Raw genomic sequence first — 21643 nt, 5'->3', positions numbered from 1 at the left:
CAGGCAAGAAAATACCTTGAGCAAAAGCATGGATATGTAAATTAAAAGCTGGGAATTTCTGCTGCATGATACAGCTAAAGGGGACATGTGCTCAGTCATATATGACTCTTTGCGACCCAGTGGACTATAGCCCGCCCAGCTCTGCTGTCCATGGGATTTCCCAAGCAAGAATACTGGAGCAGGTGCCATTTCCTTATCCAGGGGATCTTCCCAACCCAGGGATCAAACCTGTGTCTTCTGCTTTGGCAGGCAAATTATTTAACACTGCACCATCTGGGAAGTCCTATTGGGAATGCTGGGGATAGCAGTCCTAAATCAGGTTATAAGATTGTAAAAGTTCTTTTATGTTGTTTTAAGACATTTACCTGTCTGCTGTAAGTGGTCCAGAGACAACAGAAGCTGTTTTTGTTTGTTTAAAATATTTATTTGTTGAACTGTGTCAGGTCTTGGTTGTGGCATGCCAGATCTTCAGTTGCAGCACACAAACTCTTAGTTGCAGCGTGTGGAATCTAGTTCCCTGACAGGGTAAGGAACCCAAGCCCCCTGCACTGAGACCATGGGGTCTTAGTCACTGAACCACCATGGAAGTCCCAGTAATAGAAGTTTTAAGGGAAAAAAACAATAAGATCAAAACTGTCATTCTGAAAATCAACTTTGAAAACAATTAGAAGGTTGTATCAAGACCAGGAGTAACAGTGCCTGGAACCATTTATTCAATTATAAAATTCTCATTTATAAAATTCATTCATAAAATACTTAGCATCATTATAGGCCAGGTTCCAGGCTAGGAGCCAGAGATAAAGGGAGAAAGGAGGCCTCATGAACACTCTGTGAGAGATAAACAGAGTGATCTAATAGAGATAACTCCAGCAAGTGGGAAGTGCTTCTTTAGATCAGGTAATCAATGAAAATGTTTCTCGGGATATGATCTCTGAACCACTGGCCTCTGAATCACCTGGGAACCTTGTATCAATGCAAATTCCCAGAGCCCAGGCTCATACTCAGTGAATCAGGATTTCTGAAAGTGGAGACTAGGATTATGCATATGTTAGCAAGTACCTCAAGATAATTCTTAACCATGCTAAAGTTTGAAAACACTACACTCCAGACTAGGAGCTTTGTTAGAGAAACAGTGCACAGAAGGAAGAACATATGAGCAAAAAGGATGGAAAGATTCTGAGAAATTTTAAAGATACTTACAGTGTGGCATCTAGAAGAGGGAAAAATGATCCAACTATTGACCCTGCAATACACAGTCAACTATCAAATAATTTAATGCACATAATGAACAAATTCACATCAAAGTTGTCACAGTTTATGGGTCCTTGATATATTACTTTCCATTTGAAAAAAAAAAAAGTTTATATTATAGCTGAAGATTCCTGAGGAATAAATCTGCAAATGTAGAAATTTAGCCTCCCTGACAGGTGGAGAAAAAAAAATATTTTAGGTTGGCACAAATGATTATGATGAGAGTGAAGCATAATGCGGAAGCACCCAGATGACAAAGCAGGCAGACAATTTAATTCTAGAGGAAAAAAATTACAATGGCCGTACTTCAGTTTGAATGCTACTCTAACAGCATGGGCAATTTTTTATACTAAATATTTGAGTCCTTCTGGAAATTAATGTAATTGTAAACATTGAAGAAAAATTTATGATCAACACAGGCCCCTAGCAAAGTCTTGATTAATCCCAACATTCAATTTTTAAAGTTTAAACCACAGAGGGTGTGAATATATGGCCTTATGGTGATCATATGCATTTTTTGCCATGGTTATGAAAGATGTCCTTGGAAAGACAACACTGAAAGTACTCCTTACATACCAAGAAAGTGGTACATCAGGATCTGTTAACAAAAATCGGAGTCCTCTCTGCCTGCATAGCTTATGTACCCAGTCCTCAAGACCATATGTGCTGAGATGATGCTTACATAGAGTATTATGATACTGCATCTTTTACAGTACTTGGTAACTCAGACAGTAAAGAATCTGCCTGCAACTCAGGATACCTGGGTTTGATCCCTGGGTCAGGGATCCCTGGAGAAGGAAATGGCAGCCCACTCCAGTATTCTTGCCTGGAGAATTCCATGGACAGAGAAGCCCGACAGGCTGCAATCCATGAGGTTACAAAGAGTGGGCCTTGATTGAGTGACTGGTACACACACACAAGGCTTAGAGAGCCATTTCACATGCATGAAATTAATGAATTTTCATGGTAAGTTCATGAGAGGTTTTATTATGCCATTTTAGGCATAAGAAGACTTAGGCTTGGAAGGTTTAATAACTAGCCCAAGAATACACACCAAGGTAGTCACACATGGAGGTAGTAACAGGGTCCACATATCAGACCACTCACTTTGAAAAAATGTCTAGTGCTCTTTCTTTGAGAAGTCCCTAATATTAGGTTGCATTAAAGAGAGGAACTTTGCCTGGGCACCCTTTCCCCTTTGTTTTAGCTTATTCTCTCTCTTCTCCTCTCCCTCTCTCCCTCCAGCCCCTTCCTGAAAAGTATACCCTTCCAAGTTCAGGCCAACCCTGCAGGTTATGCTGAATGCTCTCAATGAGAAACTGTTAAAGTTTCCCTTCTTTGGTGATATTCTGAACTTTGAACCTCTTTCTTGGCTTTCAAAGTTTAAAGGTGCTGTTGGCTCATTCCTGGAAGGCTCATTTCTCAGCAGGCTGAAGTAGCACTAGTCAGTGACCTAAACAATTTACACTTAACAAAATGCCATTGCCTGATATTAGCTTAAATGTTTCTCATGGTTTCTAAACTTTAAGTACAGATAAGGCTACAAAGAGACTCAGCCTTGGCCATGAATGCATCTTGAATGTAGCATCCTGTCAAGGAGACAGCTTCTCTTGCCCCTCCCCACCTTTTTCCTCACCACTCATTCTCATCTTATTCAGAGATGCCTAACAGGACATCAAGTATTAAATTGTGCATCAGTCTTCACTGCCTCCTCCTCCTCCTCCTCTTTGTCGTCTTCTTAAGGTGGATCACATCCACTTCAGTCATTGTTGCATTGTAGTGCCTTGCCCATCATCAAGCGCATGATATGTATTTAACAAATATTTGCTGAATGAAGGAGGGAAGAAAGCAATTATAGGGTGGGAAGTGAAAGTGTTAGTCACTCAGTCGTGTCTGACTCTTTGCGACCCCATGGACTATGTGTAGCCTGCCAGGCCCCTCTGTCCATGGAATTCTCCAGGCAAGAATACTGGAGTTGCCATTCCCTTCTCCAGGAGATTTTCCTGACCCAGGGATCGAACCCAGGTCTCCTTCATTGCAGGCAGATTCTTTACCATTCTTTGCAGTGGTAAAGAATATTTAATATTTTTCATTAAAAAATCTCAACTATGACAACATATTGATAATTATCAATTCTGGGTAGTGGTAGGTAATATTTATTTTAATATTTTATGCATTTTTTGGTATCTTACAGCATTTCTGAAATAAAAGTAAACAATTTTAGTAATTCTTACTTTACTAGCAAAGAAGAACTGAAGTCTCTTGATGAAAGTGAAAGAGGAGAGTGAAAAAGTTCGCTTAAAACTCAATATTCAGAAAACTATCAATAATTACTGGTTTCCAGAGTGTCTATGGAAATATCTTTAATTTCCTAATATTTATTATGGGAATGAAACCAGCCAATATCTTTAAGTTTTGGGTTTCTATTTCCTACCACTCTGCACATTTAATTTCCTATTCCTTCCCCTCCTCCTTCTCTTCTTCCTCTACTCACCCCTCAACTCATCCACTCCCCCCCCTTTTCTGCTCCTCCTCTTCCTTCCTCCTCCTCCTCTTCCTTCCTCCTCCTCCTCTTCTTTCCTCCTCCTCCTCTTCCTTCCTCTCCTCCTCCTCGTCTCCTCTTTGGGGACAACTGGTCTACAATTTGCCATCACTGTCACCCTCCCCATCAACTTGCATCTTGCCAACTTCACTTATCTATTAGCCTTTCTGGCTTTGAAAGCGTTTGAGTTTGTGACTGCCAATCTAGCTCACTTGCATTCACTTCACTTCCTGTAATCATTTCTCTTCTTTACCTCACACTGACATTTTGTCTCCCCAGTGCTGAAATTCTACCTTCCAACTTGATTTGCTCAACCTTAACTCTTTGATACTTAGCTCACTGTACTTCCTTAACTATAAATCTGAACCAACTTCAACTTTGTAACACATAGTATTTTTCATTTAAAAATGTCAACTATGACAACATATTGATGATTATCAATTCCGAGTAGTGGTAGGTAACTAATACTTATTTTAATGTTTTATGCATTTTGGGTATCTTAAAGCATTTCTGAAATAAAAGCAAACAACTTTAGTAATTCTTACTTCACCAGCAAAGAAGAACTGAAGTCTCTTGATGAAAGTGAAAGAGGAGAGTGAAAAAGTTGGCTTAAAACTCAACATTCAGAAAACTAAGATCATGGCATCCAGTCCCATCACTTCATGGCAAATAGATGGTGAAACAATGGAAATAGTGAGAGACTTTATTTTTTGAGGCCCCCAAATCACTGCAGATGGTGATTGCAGCCATGAAATTAAAAGATGCTTGCTTTTTGGAAGAAGAGCTATAACCAACCTAGACAGCATATTAAAAAGCAGAGACATTATTTTGTCAACAAAGGTCCATCTAGTTAAAGCTATGGTTTTTCCAGTAGTCATGTATGGATGTGAGAGTTGGACCATAAAGAAAGCTGAGCAGCAAAGAATTGGCACTTTTGAACTGTAGTGTTGGAGAAGACTCTTGAAAGTCCCTTGGACTTTGAGATCAAACCATTCAATCTTAAAGGAAATCAGTCCTGAATACTTAATGGAAGGACTGATGCTGAAGCTGAAACTCCAAAATTTTGGTCACCTGATTCAAAGAAGTGACTCATTGGAAAAGACCCTGATGCTGGGAAAGATTGAAGGCAGGAGGAGAAGGGGGTGACAGAGCATGAGATGGTTGGATGGCATCACCAACTTGATGGACATGAGTTTGAGCAATGTCTGGGTGTTGATGATGGAGGGAGGTCTGGCGTGCTGCAGTCCATGGGGTCACAAAGAGTCAGACATGACTGAACAACTGAACTGAACTACTTCACCAAATCCCATACAGTTTAACCCTTGAAAACAGCCATTCACTAGAAGTTTTCTGAGCTATTTCTTCTTCTTCAACCTGAGTATGACGGCTCAGCAGGTAAAGAATTTCTTGTAATGCAGGAGACATATAAGAATTGAGTTCATGTGTTCCCCATCCTGAACCCCCCTCCCTCCTCCCTCCCCATACCATCCCTCTGGGTCGTCCCAGTGCACCAGCCCCAAGCATCCAGTATCGTGCATCGAACCTGGACTGGCATCTCGTTTCATACATGATATTTTACATGTTTCAATGCCATTCTCCCAAATCTTCCCACCGTGGCAGATTCATTTTGATATTTGGCAAAACTAATACAATTATGTAAAGTTTAAAAATAAAATTAAATTAAAAAACAAAAAAGAATTGAGTTCAATCCCTGCATTGGGAAGATACCTGGAGGAGGAATGGCTACCCACTGCAGTATTCTAGTCTGGGAAATCCCATGGACAGAGAAACCTGGCAGACTACAGACAAAGAGTCAGGCACAACTGAGCCTCTGAGCATGAGCATAAGTGATGTACAGTTTAGATATAATTTTCTCTTCCCAGTGTAGTAAATTACAGCTTAAGATATTTCTGTCTTGGGAATTCCCTGATGGTCCAGTGGTTAGGGTTGAATCCCTGGTGGAGGAACTAAGATACTTCAAGCCATGTATTGTTCCAAAAGATAAAAACGTCTTCCTGTCTGAAGACAGTGTATTTTAACACTATTTAAGGAAACAACGCTATGATTGAAAGGACTAAAATTTAAGGGTGGAATTTCAGGCACCTACTCTCTAGTTCAGAATTTCAAAGCAGGTTATGTACAGAAAACATATATCTGGGGGACTATATCTTTTCAAGATAAAAAATAGGAAACAAGGTGGCTCATTGCTGTTTCATGGCTCTATAATTTGCTTTCTTCCCCCTTGACTGTATCATTTGAGAACTGCCTTTCTGAGCTTCTGCATGGCAGGAATGCTTTACTCTTTACATGCCATTCACTTATCTCCTGCTCAGTCATCATGAATCTACTTAAAGATCACTTTCTCAGACAGATCTGATGTAAAATCCCAAATCTGGTTGGATTCCTGCAGTTATATGCTCCTTTTGTAACTGTAATTACTCTGTTAACTGTCTGTCTTCCCACCAGGCAAAATGCTACATGGAGACAGGGACCAGACCCACCTTAGTCATTGCTGCATTAGAATGCCTTACCCATCAACAAGCATATGTTCTGGATCAAAATATTTGTTGAATGAAGGAGAGACGGAAGCAACAATGGGATGAGGAGGCAAAATAGTTACTGGTCTTCAAGTGTCTATGAACTAGTCAACATCTTTGAGCTTTTGGCTTCCTATTTCCTACCCTTCGGCACATTTAATTTCCTCACCTTTTGCCTATGCTGAGATTCTGAATGAAAGTGTCAGGGGAAATATTCATGAAGGGATGATTGTGTCTTTGGTAATTATTAATAACTGAGGGGTTTTTGTGGCAGAAGTCTCAGTGCCCCTCTTGTAGCTGAAGCCTGAGAAGAAAATATTTAATTCTCAGTAATGTCTGTCTAATAAATCGGGCTTCAGTGAAGTTAATTAACTGGAAAGCACATGACTTGGAAAACCCCATTAAACCTCTCCCAAATTAAATGCTGATGAAAGGCTGGACCATACCCTTGTTGACTCTCTGACTTTGCTGTCAATCTTGTGGAATGGGAAACGTTGGCTGCTGGTGGAACCACCTGGTTACAGTGATAAAGAACATGCTAAAGCAACTTCTCAGACAAATGGGTTATGAACACATGTCAAAGTTTTATTCCAAACATGCCCTAAGGGAAAAGGCTCTTAGAAAGACTGTCTTAGTGATTTTTCTTGCGTAGAAATATTTTATAGTAGAATGGATGTTGGGAAAAAAAAAAAAAAAAACTGGGGAAGGTGTCTGATTAAAACTAATTAAGAAAGAGATGAAAGGTTGTCTTCATCGGTTTTGGTTGCTATAAAAAAGTAGTGTTGATGAAGAATTCATTAGTTGATCCAAAAAAGAAATAGAAAATTTTATTCTAGCCAAATTTGAGGATTAGAAGCCAGGAAGAACATCTCAGAAAGCTCTGAAAACTATTCTGTCAGTTAGAAATCAAGGCACAGTTATATAAGGTTTTTTGAGACTGAGGGCTCTACATCAGATGACAGTTTACATAATCCAGATATAAGCTTCATTCTGGTGGGTCATGAGATCCCTTACAAGATCAAGAAGGAATGCTATCTTTAAAGGTGTTGCCTTGTTGATACTAGGAGAATGTTGCTGTTTGTGGTTGAGCAGGTTTTGCTGCTGATGAGGGAGGTATGGTCAATGCATACTGCAGATACACAGTACACAGTGGGGAGAGAGGTGGCTCAGGCAAAAAGCAGAGAAGAACTTTTATTTTTGTCTTGCCATAAACTGGGAATGATTTTGTATAATACAATAAGACTAGGTAACTTATAAACAACAGAAATCTACTTCTCAATGTCTGGAGGTTGAGAAGTTGAAGATCAAGTCAACAGCACACTTAATGTTTAGTGAAGACCTACTTCCAGGTTCAAAAATGCCAATCTTATCCAGATAATCCTCACATGAGTGGGAGAAAGAAAGAAAAGGAAAATTCCCACATGTCTCACAAGGGCACCAATTCCATTAATGAGGGCTACATTCTTGTGACCTAATTCCCTCCAAAAGACCTTACTCCCTTATACTATTATGCTGCTGTTGTTCAGTCACTAAGTCGTGTCCGACTCTTTGCAACCCCATCAACTGCAGCATGCCAGGCACTGAGTACCTTCACGATCTCTCAAAATCTGCTCAAACTCATGTCCTTTGAGTCAGTGATGCCATCTAGTCATCTCACTCTCTGCCACCCCCTTCTCCTTTTGCCCACAATCTTTTCCAGCATCAGAAGGGTCTTTTAAAATGAGTCAGCTCTTCTCATCAGGTGGCCAAAGGATTGGAGCTTCAGCTTTAGCATCAGTCTTCCAATAAATATTCAGGGCTGATTTCCTTTAGAATTGACTGGTTCGATCTCTTTGCTGTCCAAAGGACTCTCAAGAGTCTTCTCCAGAACCACAGTTTAAAAGCACCAGTTCTTCAGTCTTTAGCCTTCTTTATGGTCCAACTCTCACATCAGTACATGACTACTGGAAAAACTATAGCTTTGACTATACACACCTTTGTGGGCAAAGTGATGTCTCTGCTTTTGAATATGCTGTCTAGGTTTGTCATAATCTTTCTTCCAAAGAGCCAGCATCTTTTAATTTCATGGCTCCAGTCACTGTCTGCAGTGATTTGGGACCCCAAGAAAATAAGATCCATCACTGTTTTCAACTTTTTCCCTTCTATTTGCCATGAAGTGAAGGGACCAGATGCCACAATATTAATTTTTTGAATATTGAATTTTAAGCCAGCTTTTTCACTCTCCTCTTTCACCTTCATCAAGGGGCTCTTTAGTTCCTCTTTGCTTTCTGCCATTAGAGTGGTATCATCTGTAGGTCTGAGGTTGTTGATAATTCCCCCAGCAATCTTGATTCCAGCTTGTGCTTCATCCAGCTTGGCATTTCTCATGATGTACTCTGCATATAAGTTAGATAAGCAGGATGGTAATATACAAACTTGACAAACTCCTTTCCCAGTTTTGAATCAGTCTGTCGTTCCATGTCAATACTATCATACTGAGGGTTAAGATGTCAACATATGAACTGGGGGAGATACAAGCATTCGTTCTATGATATTCCATCCCTGGTCCCTCTAAATCCATGCCTTTATCACTGGTAAAATATATTCATTCATTGGAATGATGATTGAATTCATTAGATTGATTCTAAAGTCTAAAATCCAAAGTCCCACCAAAATATCTCAAATATATATAGATGTGGCTGAGACTTGAGAGACAATCCACCCTGAGGTAAAGTTCCTCTCTAGTTGTGAACCAATAAAACCAAACAGTTGTATTTCTTCAAAATACAATTGTGAGAAAGGCAAAAGATAAATATTTCCATTCTGAAAGGAAGAAATAAGAAACAAGAAGGGATGGTCTTGATGGTGGCCCCAAGCAAATCCAGAATTTAATAAAACAAACTCCCTGAGATCTTAAAGTCCAGAATACTCCTTTTAGGCTTTACTTTTCCCCTCCAGTCTCACTGGGTCCAGTAGTCCCACCTTCTTCCCCACTAGGGCAGTGCTCCTGGCTTCTGTTTAGATGGCTGATTAGGTCTGTGGCTCACATCTGTACTAGTCTCCTCATTAAATGGTAGCATGGCCACATCCTTCCTGTGTTCTTCCAAACAATTTCTCTCTCTCACTTGTTTTTTTTTTTTTTTGGCGGTATGGATAGGCTAAAGTTTCTCCAAATCTTTAAGTTTTGATTCCTTTTTGTTTAACAATTCCTTCTTCAATTTATTTCTCTCCTCTCACATTTTTCTATCAGCAGTCACAAAGAACCAAGTCACTCCTTCAACACTTTGCTTAGAAGTCTCCTTAGCTAAGTATTCAGTTTCATTACTCTCAAATTCTACCTTCCACAGAACACTAGAACATGAACACGATTCAGCCATGTTCTTTGCCACTTTAAAACAAGGATCATCTTTCCTCCAGTTTCCAAATATGTTAGTCACTCCATTGTGTCCAGGTCTTTGTGACCTCATGGACTGAGCTCCTCTTCCATGGAACTCTCCAGGCCAGAATACTGGAGTGGGTAGCCATTCCCTTCTGCAGGGGATCTTCCTTACCCAGGGATTGAACCCAGGTCTCCTGCATTGCAACCTGATTCTTTACCATCTGAGACACCACAGAACATGTTTCTTATTTCCATTGGAGACCTCAACAGAATGGCTTTTACTGTCCCTGTATATTTCCATCAACATTCATGATTTGGTATTTTCTCTAAGAAGACAGGTTCTCACTACAGCTCCCCTCTTTCCTTTCTGAGCTCTCACCAGAATTGTTTTTAAAAGTTCCTTCACATCAATCTTGGTTTTTAGCATACACCTCAAAACTCTCTAGCCTCTACCCATTACCCAGTTCTAAAACTGCTTTCACATTTTTAGGTATCTGTAATAGTATATTCTTTCTCAGTACTAATTTCTATCTTAGCCAATTTGGTTTAGTATAACGAAGCACATTTTCCTATCTTCTTCCCATCCTCATTTCCAGAGAAAAACAGCAATTATTGTCAGGAAAGACCAGGAGTGGCATGGGGTCCAAGATACTCTATTCTGTCTCCCTGAGGCTGGCAATGCCATTCTTTCCTTTCAAGTATACAAAAGAGCCAGATTCTATGGGAAATGCAGAGAAAACTGGCACAGGCAGATTTAAAACTTTACCCAATACTACAAGGCTATTTAGGGGTAAATCTAGTTTTGGACTCTAGTTGCATCCTTTGCCCACACTCTACAATTTTATTAAACAGGAAAACTATGACAGATGATTCAGGACATAGAGAAGGCAAAGGGCAAGAGAGAACTGGAACAGGAAACAATCAATTTTCTGAAAAGCACAGATGTGTTGATCAATTTCGCTGTCACAGTCACTTTATAGAGTAAGACAAAAGCTATATCAAATATTTAATAGGAGTCAGGCATTGTGCTGAATGTTTCTCCAAGATTATTTGTTTTTCAATTCTCTAATTCCATTGAGAGATGAAGACTATAAATTCCCCCAGGGTACAGATGATGAACAGAAGCTAAACTTGGCTGCATATTGAAATTGCCTGAGGAAAAAGGAGTTGAAAGTATTGATCTGTAAGTGGTACTCACAGAATTTTTTATTTAAGTGATAGGGGATTAGGATTATTCATGACTTTTTTTAATCTTCCCAGATGATTCTAAAATACAGCACAGTTTGAAAGCCACTAAATTCAATTACTAGCCCAAGGCCAACCATATAGAACCAAATAGGTCAAATTCATGAACCTAGGCAACACAACTAGGGTGCTCACATCTTAACACTCTAGTATTCTGGCTCTACCTGTGTGTATAACATGACAACTCATACTCACAAAGATCAGAAAAACAGGCAGATTTATCCCTATTTTACAGATGAAACACCTGAGGGAAAAAGAAGTTAACTTACCAGACACATCACAATTCAGTGACAGAGTTGAATTTGGACTCAAGACTTTCTGGTTTCAAAGCCATGGGCAGCTGTCCTTTGTCATTTATCTGCTAGCACCTGCTAGAAACTGTACACAATATAAAGGTGGAAACAAATAACTTGCTCATGATGAGAAGCTGGTAATTTTACCTCTCTGGTGCAATACAAGAAGAAATAAGTTCCTGTTGTTGCAATGTATTTTCTCAGACACACGTGCAGAGGGCTGCATAATACTGATACAGAGTTGAAAGATTTTTCACCTTATAAAAAATCAGAAAGATGTTGCTTAAGTTAATTTCTGCAGACTGGCCTGATGATCTGGATATCATTTACAATATTATTTCTATGGGAAAATAACAAACCCACAAATGAACTTCTGGGTGACAACTACAAGGTGGAGGATTGTCTGCATTATATAAACAACAGATGTTCATATTATAACTGCTAATTTGTGTGTACACAGACAGATGTAAAATGTAAATACAAACCTAATTCATCTTTTTAGAAATATCAGATGACTTCATCTATTTTTTTATCTTCAGAGGCAGACAAAATGACTTTAAAGTCTATACTATATAGCACTAAAAATTATTTCTTTTAGTTATGTTTCCCTACACCAAGCAGCTAGCATCTGTCATGGGAGCCACATATGGTGGTTAGTGAAGTGCTGGGCTGCGACCGTTGTGCTAAGTGCGGGCGCCTGCGACCGGCGCTAGGCGCCACCGAGAGGAGCTACCCGACGTCCGGGGTCAGGGGCAGCGGCCGAGAGTGCCAGGCTGCGACGGTGCAAGAACCGCCGAGAGAAGCTGCCCCGCAACCGAGGTCGGGGGCTGCGACGAGAGGAATTACCCCGCGTCCAAGGTCAGGGGCTGCTGGGAGGAGCTACCCCACGCCCCCAAGCCCAAGGCCAGGGGCAGCGGCCGGGAGGACCAACGCCACGCCCGAGGAGCCCTGGCTGCCTGGGCCCAGGAGGGCATAGAGGAGCTATTCCACGTTGAAGGTCAGGAAGGGCAGCGGTGAGGAGATACCCCTGGTCCAAGGTAAGGAGCAGCAGCTGCACTTTGCTGGAGCAGCTGTGACAAGATACCCCATGCCCAAGGTAAGAGAAACCCAAGTAAGATGGTAGGTGTTGCAAGAGGGCATCAGAGGGCAGACACACTGAAACCATACTCACAGAAAACTAGTCAATCTAATCACACTAGGACCACAGCCTTGTCTAACTCAATGAAACTAAGCCACGGCCATGGGGCAACCCAAGATGGGCGGGTCATGGTGGAGAGATCTGATAGAATGTGGTCCACTGGAGAAGGGAATGGCAAACCACTTCAGTATTCTTGCCTTGAGAACCCCATGAACAGTATGAAAAGGCAAAATGATAGGATACGGAAAGAGGAACTCCCCAGGTCAGTAGGTGCTCAATATGCTACTGGAGATCAGTGGAGAAATAACTCCAGAAAGAATGAAGGGATGGAGCCAAAGCAAAAACATTACCCAGCTGTGGATGTGACTGGTGATAGAAGCAAGGTCCGATGCTGTAAAGAGCAATATTGCATAGGAACCTGGAATGTCAGGTCCATGAATCAAGGCAAATTGGAAGTGGTCAAACAAGAGATGGCAAGAGTGAATGTCGACATTCTAGGAATCAGCAAACTCAAATGGACTGGAATGGGTGTACTTAACTCAGATGACAATTATATCTACTATTGCGGGCAGGAATCCCTCAGAAGAAATGGAGTAGCCATCATGGTCAACAAAAAAGTCCGAAATGCAGTACTTGGATGCAATCTCAAAAACGACAGAATGATCTCTGTTCGTTTCCAAGGCAAACCATTCAATATCACAGTAATCCAAGTCTATGCCCCAACCACTAACGCTGAAGAAGCTGAAGTTGAATGGTTCTATGAAGACCTACAAGACCTTTTAGAACTAACACCCAAAAAAGATGTCCTTTTCATTATAGGGAACTGGAATGCAAAAGTAGGAAGTCAAGAAACACCTGGAGTAACAGGCAAATTTGCCCTTGGAATACGGAATGAAGCAGGGCAAAGACTAATAGAGTTTTGCCAAGAAAATGCACTGGTCATAACAAACACCCGCTTCCAACAACACAAGAGAAGACTCTATACATAGACATCACCAGATGGTCAACACCGAAATCAGATTGATTATATTCTTTGCAGCCAAAGATGGAGAAGCTCTATACAGTCAGCAAAAATAAGACCAGGAGCTGACTGGGGCTCAGATCATGAACTCCTTATGCCAAATTCAGACTGAAATTGAAGAAAGTAGGGAAAACCACTAGACCATTCAGGTATGACCTAAATCAAATCCCTTATGATTATACAGTGGAAATGAGAAATAGATTTAAGGACCTAGATCTGATAGATAGAGTGCCTGATAAACTATGGAATGAGGTTCGTGACATGGTACAGGAGACAGGGATCAAGACCATCCTCGTGGAAAAGAAATGCAAAAAGCAAAACGACTGTCTGAGGAGGCCTTACAAATAGCTGTGAAAAGAAGAGAAGTGAAAAGCAAAGGAGAAAAGGAAAGATATAAGCATCTGAATGCAGAGTTCCAAAGAATAGCAAGAAGAGATAAGAAAGCCTTCCTCAGCGATCAATGCAAACAAATAGAGGAAAACAACAGAATGAGAGAGGCTAGAGATCTCTTCAAGAAAATTAGAGATACCCAAGGAACATTTCATGCAAAGATGGGCTCGATAAAGGACAGAAATGGTATGGACTTAACAGAAGCAGAAGATATTAAGAAGAGATGGCAAGAATACACAGAAGAACTGTACAAAAAAGATCTTCACAACCCAGATAATCACGATGGTATGATCACTGACCTAGAGCCAGACATCCTGGAATGTGAAGTCAAGTGGGCCTTAGGAAGCATCACTAGGAACAAAGCTAGTGGAGGTGATGGAATTCCAGTTGAGTTATTCCAAATCCTGAAAGATGATGCTGTGAAAGTGCTGCACTCAATATGCCAGCAAATTTGGAAAACTCAGCAGTGGCCACAGGACTGGAAAAGGTCAGTTTTCATTCCGATCCCAAAGAAAGGCAATGCCAAAGAATGCTCAAACTACCGCACAATTGCACTCATCTCACACATTAGTAAAGTAATGCTCAAAATTCTCCAAGTCAGGCTTCAGCAATATGTGAACTGTGAACTTCCTGATGTTCAAGCTGGTTTTAGAAAAGGCAGAGGAACCAGAGATCAAATTGCCAACATCCGCTGGATCATGTAAAAAGCAAGAGAGTTCCAGAAAAACATCTATTTCTGCTTTATTGACTCTGCCAAAGCCTCTGACTATGTGGATCACAATAAACTGTGGAAAATTCTGAAAGAGATGGGAATACCAGACCACCTGACCTGCATCTTGAGAAATTTGTGTGCAGGTCAGGAAGCAACAGTTAGAACTGGACATGGAACAACAGCCTGGTTCCAAATATATTGTCACCCTGTTTATTTAACTTCTATGCAGAGTACATCATGAGAAACGCTGGACTGGAAGAAACACAAGCTGGAATCAAGATTGCCAGGAAAAATATCAATAACCTCAGATATGCAGATGACACCAACCTTATGGCAGAAAGTGAAGAGGAACTAAAAAGCCTCTTGATGAAGGTGAAAGTGGAGAGTGAAAAAGTTGGCTTAAAGGTCAACATTCAGAAAACGAAGATTATGGCATCCAGTCCCATCACTTTATGGGAAATAGATGGGGAAACAGTGGAAACAGCGCCAGACTTTATTTTGGGGGGCTCCAAAATCACTGCAGATGGTGACTGCAGCCATGAAATTAAAAGACGCTTACTCCTTGGAAGGAAAGTTATGACCAACCTAGATAGCATATTCAAAAGCAGAGACATTACTTTGCCAACAAAGGTTCGTCTAGTCAAGGCTATGGTTTTTCCAGTGGTCATATATGGATGTGAGAGTTGGCCTGTGAAGAAGGCTGAGTGCCGTAGAATTGATGCTTTTGAACTGTGGTGCTGGAGAAGACTCTTGAGAGTCCCTTGGACTGCAAGGAGATCCAATCAGTCCATTCTGAAAGAGATCAGCCCTGGGATTTCTTTGGAAAGAATGATGCTATAGCTGAAACTCCAGTACTTTGGCCACCTCATGCGAAGAGTTGACTCATTGGAAAAGACTCTGATGCTGGGAGGGATTGGGGGCAGGAGGAGAAGGGGACGACAGAGGATGCGATGGCTGGATGGCATCACTGACTTGATGGACGTGAGTCTGGGTGAACTCCGGGAGTTGGTGATGGACAGGGAGGCCTGGTGTGCTGCGATTCATGGGGTTGCAAAGAGTCAGACACGACTGAGCGACTGAACTGAAGTGAAAGAATTATAGCAGGAAACAACCACCTGATGCAATTAGTCATCAGTCGTTTAAAATGCACAAAGTTCTGCTTTGACTGCCAGGGCCTTTGCACTGACTCGATAAACTACAGATGATGCCCTTTGAGACACAAAATGAAGATTGTCTTGATCTTCCCTCTCAACTGCACACATTCTCTCCTTCCCTCATTTTCTTACGTTTTTTGTCTTGTTTTTGTTTTTAATGTAGATAATTGTTAAAGTCTTTATTGAACTTATTACAATATTGTTTCTGTTTCATGTTTTGGGTTTTTTGGCCTCAAGGCACGATGGATCTTATCTCCCCAACCAGGGATTGAACCTGTACCCCCTGCTTTGGAAGACAAAGTCTTAACCACGGACTGACAGGGAAGTCCTTCTCTCCCCTTCTTGCAAGCCTACACAGTCACCTCAGTCTTTTCCAATCTTCCAGAAGCCATTTTTACTCTTTTGCCATAAAGCCCTTCATCCTATCCATATCCTGTATGTATCTTTACTTTGAGTGGCTGCTGCTGCTGCTAAGTCGCTCCAGTCGTGTCTGACTTTGTGTGACCCCATAGACAGCAGCCCATCAGGCTCCCCCATCCCTGGGATTTTCCAGGCAAGAGTACTGGAGTGGGTTGCCATTGCCTTCTCCGTCTTTGAGTGGCAGATCAGCGTAAACATCAGGTTTCCCTAGAGCCTTTCCAAAGACTGACATGTGGAATTTCACCTTCAAGTCCCCCACATCCTTTCAGCACAGTAGATTATGGCTATGCCATCCTGCTCACCAGAGGCCATCTTGCATTCCTCCAAAAATGCAGAAATGCCTGCTCTCTGCTAAGATGTCAGCAGGCACTGGACATATAGGGGAGTAACTTAGATGTTCCTGTCTGGCAAGGGATAAAAATACGTAAAGAAATTTATTATAATAGGGTTGGATTAGAATTTTTAATATTTTATTTATTTGAAATAGATCATATATTTATATGCTACAAAAGTTATAAAAATGTAAAACAGTGAAAATTCTGCCTTTTCTTTCTCTCTGGTTATTGAGCTCCCCTCTCCAGAGGTAACCAATGATAACAATTGTTAAATACCCTCCCAAGGATATTTCATGAATACATAAACAAATTTATAAGCAAATAATGTTTTAAAAGTTAACACCAGTATTATGTAAACCAAACAAGATTTTGCAGCTTGTTTTTTCACTTTATTCTGATATTTTGTGTTATCACTTGGTCAGTACACAATGAACTTTCTCATTTGCTTTTAAACTTGAATATGTACCATTTCATCATACAGATATACCATAAATTGTATATCCAAAACTCAGTTGCAGAGTATTTTGGTAGCTCTCAATGTTTTGCCATGATAAACAATGTAACAGCAAATAATAACCTCACACATATATCATGCAAGTGTGTGTGTGCATGTGTTCAGATAATTGATCTTATCTGAACTGCACTGGAAAGTATAAGAATGCCTATTTTCTCACACCCTTAACAACATGTTTGTGAACTTCTGATCTTTTTCAATTTTATATGGGAAAAGACATCCAAATATCTCAATTTAATTTGCATTTCTCTGATTATTAGTGAGATGAAGACGTTTTTAACATTGAAAAAACATTTCAATTTCCTTTTCCTTGTTTCCTGTATATATTTGTTCCAAGTTTTTCTATCAGGTTGTTGTTTCTTACTAATTTGAAGGAAGGAACACTATAAATTGTCTTCCCAGGTGGCTCATGGGGTCACAAAGGGTCGAACACACCTGGGCAAATGAGCATGCACACATTATAAATCGAGGACATTAACCTTACATGAAGTGAGTTGCACATGTTTTTTTACCCTCAGTTAATAATTTGTCTTTTGAATTTGTCTTTTAGAAATTGGGGGGCTTTATTAAACTAAATTTATCAGTTTCAGAAAGGTTGAGAACTTTCAGATTGAGACATAAAACACTGAAGTCTTAGCTAAACTTTTGAAAATATATCTGGCTTTCCTATTAGAAGAGAGAAGAGAAATTATGGCTTGCTTTTTTGTTTGTTTCATTTCTATATTCACATTACATATATTAATAACAGAGATATATGCCCAAACTAATTAAACTACTTCAAGAAGCAGCCAGCAGAGACTTGTTCCAGTTACTAAAGCTGCAAAACAAATTATCCCAAAACCCAAGGCACAAAACCACCACTTTTTATGCTCTCAGATTCCATGAGTTAGGAATTCAGACAGGACATAATAGGAAGGGAGTATCTCTGCTCTAGGATGTCTGAAGTCTGTCGCAATCTCAAAGCTGGAGGCAGAAATTGTATTACAAAAGTTCAGCCAAACACATTAGCTGGGGTTGTTGCCTGAAAATTTCTTCGTATGGTACCCTCATGTAGCTTGGGCTTCCTAATAACATAGGTCTGGGTCACAGAAGAGTAAGTATCACAGAAAAGGAGAGTCACAGAAAAGGAGAGCCAGACTGCAGCTGTATCATAAGACACAAAGCATCACGTCTGCTGTACTTTGTTGGACATGCCTGCCCAGGTCTGAAGGGAGAGAAAATAGACTCAGCCTCTTGATAGGATACAACAAGGTTCAGGAAGAGCATGTGTGACTACAATACTGCTTTGACCTCTTTGAAAAGCACAGTCTATCCTACTTGTTCAGGAATGTGCCTGGCAGATCTTCAGTCCAAAGAAGACACCAGTCTCAGTCTAACAGGGTGGACTCACCTGTGGAACCCGTTGGAGCAGAGGATCGCTCCTGGCTTTCCTGTTTCAACAGCTAAAGAATTATCCCTGCATCAAGCTCCAGGGCAGGTTCCTGCATCACTTCTCATGAGTGAGTCTGGTTAATGAGTTACTTTCTCCATCAACCATCCCAGGTAATACTGGTAAAAACAAGAAATCTTCAACTCTTACTTATCTGTGTGTGTGTTTAGTTGCTCAGTCGTGTCTGACTCTTTGCAACCCCATGGAGTGTAGCCCGCCAGGCTTCTCTGTCCATGGGGATTCTCCAGGCAAGAATACTGCAGTGGGTTTCCATGCCCTGCTCCAGGGATATTTACTACATAATGTAACCTAAAATAAAATGTTGAGTGATAGATTTCAATTTCTATAAACTTTCAGTAAAACTGGTGTGGGTACCAGCTTTACCTTGTCCTGACATTGCAGTATCTGATCAATTAAGTAAAAAATCCTATAAAATCCAGCAATTTGAATGAATTTAATACTTATCTAGGAGCACATCTTTTCTTCTCCTTGCCTTCTGTTGGTGAATTTTGTATTTATTATTGTTTTTATCAAATAATGGGGAAGACAAGATGAAAAAATCCAATCAGCTCATTTGATTATGCCTTAGGTACTCTGGTATGATTGGTGCTAATTTTTTTTAAAAGCTTTTAACCAAAGACAGAGTGTATGGATTATCTCTTGGCTTCAATTATCCAAACTTGTGGTTTTGTTGTTGTTTTATCCTGATTAAGCATCATTGATTAACCTAAATTTTTAAAAAGTGTTGTATAAAGACTTAATTATTTCATTTGGAATATATCTTACTCAGTCAGACCAGTCAATAAATGCAGCATTTCTTTTGCCTGAAATCTGTAGGAATATTTTAATTAGAAAGCAAACCAAAAAATGAAGCTGCTGATTCATCCCTATGGCTTTTCACTCAACAGCATTAAGAAGCACATTAAATATGAAAGCAGAAATTGCACATATCTTAAGTTGAATAGCTAAGGTATAAAGTCTATTTAAATTCAAATGGGCCAAATTGGGATGTGGCATGAAGACAAAGAACTACCAAGGACAATCATCTTGATTGCAAAAAGGGACATCTAGATAGAGCAACAGAAGTACTCAAGGGTCATCAACAGTTTATTGATTTGTTTTAGAAATTGACAGAAGTAGTCAGCTGATGGGGTCTCCCAGGTAGCACAGGGGTAAAGAATCCCTGCTGAGCAGGAGACTCGGGATCTTCCCTGGGTTGGGAAGATCCCCTGGAGAAGGAAATGGCTACCCATTCTAGGAAATCCCATAGACAGAGGAATTTGGTGGGATACCGTCCGTGCGGTCACAAAGAGTCAGACACAACTGAACAACAATCACGAAGTCAACTGATGGGATAGAGAAGCAAGGAATTCAGATCACAGAACTATGACAATCATTGTAGATAACATTAGTAATCCAGCAGGCACCAAAGCACTAAATCATAAAAGCAAGACCTCATGTCTCAAAGGGTGACCAACAACTGTCAGACAGGTTACAGGGGATAAAATACTGAGCATATTTTATTACTTAGTAAAAGTGGTACATTGTGTTAGGAGAAGCAACTAGCCTAAAATAACAAAGGCTTAGGAAAAATTCAGAGTCTACTAATTGAGGAAATGGGTAGTTGAAGTCAGACCTTGAATTATTGATATCCTGGGTCAGACACATAGAAGAATAGATTCTGGATTATAAATTTAGTAACCCCAAAACAAGTAGTGGGCCATCAGCTTTTGGAGCTGAGCTTATGATTTAATTTCAAGTCCTCATCCATTATTTCAGTTCAGTTCAGTCACTCAGTTATGTCCGACTTTTTAAGACCCCATGGACTGCAGCACACCAGGCCTCCCTATTCATAGCCAACTCCCAGAATTTATTCAAACTCACGTCCATTGAGTCGGTGATGCCACCCAACCACCTCATCCTCTGCTGTGCCCTTCTCCTCCCGCCTTCAGTCTTCCCCAGCATCAGTTCAGTTCAGTTCAGTTGCTCAGTCGTGTCCGATGTGACCCCATGAATCGCAGCACGCCAGGCCTCCCTGTTCATCACCAACTCCCAGAGTTCACCCAAACTCATGTCTATCGAGACGGTGATCCTCTGTCGATGGACGAGCCATCTCATCCTCTGTCGTCCCCTTCTCCTCCTGCCCCCAATCCCTCCCAACATCAGGGTCTTTTCCAATGAGTCAACTCTTTGCATGAGGTGGCCAAAGTACTGGAGTTTCAGCTTTAGCATCAGTCCTTCCAATGAACACCCAGGGCTGGTCTCCGTTAGAATGGACTGGTTGGATCTCCTTGCAGTCCAAGAGACTCGCAAGAGTCTTCTCCAGCACCACAGTTCAAAAGTATCAATTCTTTGGTGCTCAGCTTTCTTCACAATCCAACTCTCACATCCATACATGACCACAGGAAAAACCATTGCCTTCACTAGATGAACCTTTGTTGGCAAAGTAATGTCTCTGCTTTTGAATATGCTATCTAGGTTGGTTATACTTTCCTTCCAAGGAATAAGCATCTTTTAATTTTATGGCTGCAGTCACCATCTGCAGTGATTTTGGAGCCCCCCAAAATAAAGTCTGATACTGTTTCCAATCTTTTCCAGGAAGTGATGGGACCAGATGCCATGATCTTCATTTTCTGAATGTTGAGCTTAAAGCCAACTTTTCACTCTCCTCTTTCACTTTCATCAAGAGGCTTTTGAGTTCCTCTTCACTTTCTGCCATAAGGGTGGTGCCATCTGCATATCTGAGGTTATTGATATTTCTCCCAGCAATCTTGATTCCAGCTTGTGCTTCCTCCAGCCCAGCATTTCTCATGATGTACTCTGCATATAAGGTAAATAAGCAGGGTGACAGTATACAGCCTTGATGTACTCCTTTTCCTATTTGGAACCAGTCTGTTGTTCCATGTGCAGTTCTAACTGTTGCTTCCTGACCTGCATACAGATTTCTAAAGAGGCAGGTCAGGTGGTCTGGTATTCCCAACTCTTTCAGAATTTGCCACAGTTTATTGTGATCCACACAGTCAAAGGCTTTGGCAGAGTCAATAAAGCAGAAATAGATGTTTTTCTGGAACTCTCTTGATTTTTCCATGATCCAGCGGATGTTGGCAATTTGATCTCTGGTTCCTCTGCCTTTTCTAAAACCAGCTTGAACATCAGGAAGTTCACGGTTCACATATTGCTGAAGCCTGGCTTGGAGAATTTTGAGCATTACTTTACTAGCGTGTGAGATGAGTGCAATTGTGTGGTAGTTTGAGCATTCTTTGTCATTGCCTTTCTTTGGGATTGGAATGAAAACTGACCTTTT

This window comes from Bos javanicus, chromosome 6, assembly GCF_032452875.1.
Source record: "Bos javanicus breed banteng chromosome 6, ARS-OSU_banteng_1.0, whole genome shotgun sequence".
NCBI lineage: Eukaryota > Metazoa > Chordata > Mammalia > Artiodactyla > Bovidae > Bos > Bos javanicus.
This window is presented reverse-complemented; position numbering follows the sequence as displayed.